This window comes from Myotis brandtii, unplaced genomic scaffold (assembly GCF_000412655.1).
Source record: "Myotis brandtii unplaced genomic scaffold, ASM41265v1 scaffold48, whole genome shotgun sequence".
Classification (NCBI taxonomy): domain Eukaryota; kingdom Metazoa; phylum Chordata; class Mammalia; order Chiroptera; family Vespertilionidae; genus Myotis; species Myotis brandtii.
The window spans coordinates 10,133,726-10,139,725 of NW_005368341.1; positions in this window are offsets into that span (position 1 = coordinate 10,133,726).

A 6,000-nucleotide genomic window follows, 5' to 3' on the forward strand; every position below is an offset into this window, starting at 1 on the left:
TTTTCTGACATAATAAACAATTTCCTTGACAACAACTTCAAGAAGACCCTCTGTGATTGCTTCTTCTGATGACCCTCAATGTAGGCGGATGTAATCTTACCAATGCACAATTCGGCAAAAGCAACGGGGACAGGAGAGTGTGAATCAATGCAGTCTACATATCCAGCTGCTCTCGGATGATCTGGACTGACCCAAACATCTACACTAATAAAAGAGAAACATGCAAATTGGTGTCACTCTAGTACACCCACCAGCCAATCAGAAAGACTATGCAAATTAACCCAACAAAGATGGCGGTTAATTTGCATATGCAGGCGCAGAGCAAAGACTGAAGGCTCCTGCTGGAGTGAAGACTGAAGAGTGAAGACTGAAGAGTGAAGACTGAAGAGGCTTGGCTTCTCCACTGCGGCCAGACCAAAGGCCTGGGCCCCAGGTGCCGGAGGAAAACTGGTGCCAGCAGCCAGGGGAAGGAAGGCCTATTGCACGAATCTTCATGCATTGGGCTTCTAGTATATTTTATAAGCCTGTAAGACCTCAGTCTTACAAGAGTAGATAAGTTTCACATATTCTTCCTTGAATATCTTATCTCTCAACTGAGCTTCTGACATTTATCCATCAGCAGTGAAGTTAAGACAATACCTTCTAGAAAATGTGTAGGGACACCTATTCTATGTTGTCATTTGAATATGAACCCAGTTTTAGCTAGGGGAAGAGATAATGACCGTCTGTGAATATTGCAACGCCTACCTAGGACCAGCACCTGAGAAGCTGATCACCCTATCTCCCTTGTGGACACCTACTATTAGAATTCTAAGAATCCTTCGAAATACTGAACCTGCTCCAAACAACGTAACTAATGTTGACCCAAGTCCCAACCCAAAGTTCTATTACATTGAGCATGACAGAGTTTTAGCCAAAAATATTAATTCACTGTAGCCAAGGTATAAAGTCTTATGAGGCATACTAAAGCAAATAGTAACAAGAAGAGTAAGTCACTGAATTTAAAGTAACTTAAAGGATTACATCACCAATAATATGCAGTAACTTTTCATATTACCTGCACTTCATCTACCAACTTCAAACATAGGAACAGACTTTTTTCTGATTATTCAGCAACCAGAATGTTAAGCAGTTCAGAGTGCTAAATCTCACTCACTGAACTCAGGCCTCTGGGTGCTTTTTTTTTTTTTTTTAACACATGATAAATTTACTTATCTGCTTTCCTAGTTCACAACCAATCATAATGAGCAAGTCAGGATGGAAACCCAGGATGGAGCAAGCAGAAAGAAAAGAGCTGTTAGATACAGGCGGAGTTGTAAGAAATAACAGCTAACTTGGTAGGAAGAGACAGCATATGCAAAAGCAGATGAATTTGAAACAATCTTTTGAGGTCATATAGCAAAAAACTCTATGTATCTTTAGAATCTCCAAGAGCAGGCACTGCACAGAACATATTCATAGAAACAGGCCAAGAGTAAGATCATCAACAAAGGTTATATTGTGCTACCCAGTCTTTTTAAAGAGGGTAGAAAAATGGGTAATTCTTTTCTAAAAGCAACTCATCCAAAATGCTTAAAATATTATTGTTTACTGTGGTTTAAATCTGAACACTTAAATTGGAAGCTGCAGTTATATAGAAGACTACACTGCACAATAAATGCCGAGTAAAGAACTATAGTTGAAGGGAGAATTTTAAGCTTAACTCAAACCTTAGTTACATGGAAAATATGAACACTTCATTCTCTGACGACACTGGAAATGTTAGGTGTTTCTGTTATTTGAAATAACATTCAAGTTATGAAATAATATCCTGACCAATAGAAAACTAAGAACAACTATGTAACTGTCATTAAAAGTAGTTTATTTTTAAAACCATCATTTGTCTCCACTCTGCTTAGCTCATCACACTATCGTCTTAAATCACTCATTAGTCCTCTAGCCACAAGACAGGAAAATTATGACTTTGTGAGGGGAGTTTCTCTTTAAGTATTAATTGAAGAGTTTAACAAATTTTATTTTTAAAACTGGTATGCATACATACTTAAATATATACATTTTAATATTGTCCTCATAAAACAATGTTAAGCCATAGAAAGAGAATTTAGATTTTAATTCTCTCTGTCAAAAGAACTAAAATCAAAAGAATATATAAGCTTTTCAATAACCTATGAAGCTTGAAAATAACAGAAAAAAATGAATAATACCTGATTTTCTATGAAGAATGAAGGTTTTAGAAAATGCCTGAAGGGCTTTAAAATTTAATTTTTCAAAGTTCTAAATGAAGAGAATATGCAGAGAAAATAATACTAGTTGGCATATAGAACCAAAGTCAATCTATGAATATTTCAGAATTGAGTGTAGGATATTTAGATGCCTCAAATGACCTATTTTCTCTCCACACAATCTGTGAAAAATATGATAAAACTGTACTTATTTGTTGAGATAAATATCACCCAGATATTTTTAGTCTACAATATATAAATTTTCACTGAAAATACCTCATGAAATAACTACATATACAATCACAATGAACCAAAATTCAGCTCAATTCCATCCAATCCCATGATCCTACCTAATCAAACAACCCAATTCTAAAGTTCAAAGTATAGCAATATTGGGTTTTTTTCCACTTTCCTATATACCAGCAACAAACAAGTGGAATTTGACGTGAAAAACACATGCCATTTACATTAGCATCTCCCAAAATGAAATACTCCAGATACAGCTCACTTGATGGGGGTGCTGTGGTGACTGGGCCTCTGGACAGCAGGACCCACAGCCCTCATGCCAGCCCCCAGACTGTGCCCCCATCCCTGTCCTGTCCTCATGGTTCTACCACCAAACCCTGCCCAGCTCCTGTTGGTGCCTTGGAGGTCCACCTGCCCATGGCCTCCCCAGCAGGTGGGGGAGGGCAGGCTGCAGGTACTGTTCAAGTAGTTCTAAAAAGTGACCTTCACTAGCCACAGAAATCAGACAAGAAAAAAAAATAAAAGGCATCCAAATTGCAAAGGAAGAAGTAAAACTCATTATTTGCATATGACATGATACTATATAGAAAGAACCCTAAAGATTCTACTAAAATATGATTACAACAGTTAGCCAATGGTTATTGGCACCAAGTCAATGCCAACAGGGATCTCCAACTTGGGGTGGGGTGAAGAAGGAAACTTTACTCAGTGCAAACAGCTCAACTGAGATACATCAGGACCATGAGAACAGCATGGGTATGGAACAGCTCTGTGCGGAGGTCCTGGGGCAAGGAAGCCCTGGAGCGAGGCCTCTTTCCAGCTAGACAGCTCTGCTCTAGTCTGGTCTGCTCCGGGGAGTCTGTTTCAGCTCCAGGCCCCGGAGGGGAAACACAGTCTCAGCCCTTGATAGAAAGGGAAAGTGAGCTCTGGTAATACTGTTCTTCTGTGAGATGTTTTTAAACCTAAAGAAGTGTGTGATTATATAATAACGTTTTAAACCTAAATAGAGAGTATGCCTAAATTGTTTAAGGAGTAAGGAAAAACATTACTGTGAACGTATTAATAGATACACAAGAATGGTAGTGTGTGTGCAGGGGGTTGTTTTACTTGGTTTGGCTTTGTAAACTGTTCAATTTTTCCAGAACATCATTAGAGAATTACAAAATGAAATGTTTCTGTTTATAGACAAAAAGGCACATTCCTGATCTATCTACCATTAAACATATGCCCACCATTACCTTGCTCATATTTAGAGAAATTCAAAAACAAATATGAACACACTTTGCTTGAAGGTTACTTTTTTAATTTTAGGGCTGTCATTGAAGGTTAGCAATGATCTAGTCCAAGGTTATTTTACACACGAGAAAACTGGAAAACGGGAAGGTTGCATGGCTTGTTAAAAGACATACAATTATTTAAAGAAAAGTAAACTTAGAACTCAATTATATTTCCATTAAACCAACTTCCCAATGTAAATATCAATCCACCTCGGATTTGATATGTAAAAATGAAGACATAAACTCATTACTAGAAATGGATGAGATACTCAGAGTTTGGCAACTCTGAAAGGCAGAGAAAAGCAACAGAAACGCATCAATATTGATTTGTTCATTTTGCTGAACTTTAAGTGGGGCCATTTAAAACAGCCAAATGACCTACAGTGACTTTTTTTCTAAAAAGTAAAAGCCTTTTAGACAAAGCCTATCAAAGAGATCTCCTTACTAGACATGGATGATAATTTATATGCACCATCAACTATTTGGACATAAAGAACAGCCTTAATAATATTATCCACATAATTAAATACAAAGGTTGAAATCTTAGCCAGAAATTGAAATTTATTTTAGCTACAATACTAAGGTTATGTGTAAACTGTAACTAAAGTAGCAATTATGTTTGTTTCACAGTAGAAAAGAATAATTATTCAAATAAAAAATACAGCTAGCTCAGAAAGTAATCCACACAAATCAGTGAGAAATGACTGAAATTTCTTAAACTTAAAATATAATTTAAATGAGGTTGAGATACAAATCCCTGTCTTCGCCTAAACTGCCTCTGAAGAGGGAGCAAATGAACATTAAATGACCTAAAACCAGACAAAAATGGAGAAGCAAAAGGAATAGTACCAACCACTGAATTTATTAATTCAATAAATATTTGCTGAGAGTCATATGCTATATATAGTAGAAAGAATTTTTTAAAAAAAGACTCAGCAAAAAGCAGACAAGGTTGCTGTCCTGTGAAGGTTAACTCTGATGAAGCTTTTATGAAATACATTAGCCCAAGAAGCACTGCATATGTTGGAACTTGCTTGAGACCATCCTCTTTTTAAAAAACTAATTCCTTTTAATAGCTGTGAAATAAAGGTAAGAAAATTGTTCTATCTACCTAACTTAAAAAAATATTTTCCTAAGTTTAAAAACTTTAATACAGCCTATCTTCTTCAAAAGGTTGCATCCTAGACTGCACAAAAGGGTACATTTAAAAGATTTCATATAATTTTACTATTTGCAACCCCAGTGCCATTAAAAGTCAGTGAGGCAGGTCTTCCTGCTAGAAAGGTGAACATTTGTAACAGTCCAAGTTAAAAACAAAAAGTCTCTCAAAATTATTAAATATACATCCTAGTATAAATATCTATATTTGGCTTAAGATGCTAAACACATTTTTTTCACAAAGAAAAAGATAAATATAGATATAAACTGCAAAGGAGGAAAAGGTTTCATCATCTTTGATTCTTAGACGATTATCGATGGCTGATGATGAGGGATTTTACTGAACCAAGTACAGTAAATTTAAAGCAACTTAATCGTTCAAAGAAGTTCCTAAGAAATGGATGCTTAGGACTTCAATTTTTTTACTACTCATAAATAAGACTTAAAGAAAATGTATCAGCATATTAAAAATAAGTTATTGTAGGCAGTAACTATTCCTTTCACAGATAGTAATTCCTTTTATAAATAGTACTGGTAATTATTCCTTTTATGTCTCTATATTTTGTAAAGGAATACTACACTTATAATTAGAAAACACGTAAGGAAAGGTAGAACTTGGAATAAACCATTGAAACGTAGCCTAGGTATCCTCCACGGTCCCACTCTTGCTAACAACTGCAGACACAGCACTAGCGCCGCAATTTAAAGTGGAGAGGAAGCACGCGCGCGCGCACACACACACACACACACACACACGCTGGCATGTAGCAGGCACTCAAGATCTGCGGCATGAAATTACTTAATACATGTAAACAAGCCAAAACAAACACAGAATGCACACTGATTTTGAGGCAACACCATAAACAATCACCACAGTAGCGACCACTTCACCAAAAGCTGGCTGACAGCTCAACACGCACTAAATCAAAGAGCTCTTCCCCCTGCCCTCCCTCCTCTTTCACTCTGGACTCGAGATTGCACATTCAAAACAAACCCATCCCCAGCCCCGCCCCAAACCGTACCCTCGGCCGCTGGCAGCCCTGGAACTGACCGAAAGTCCGGGGCCTGGGCAGTGCCCGGACCCCCGCCCGTCTGGG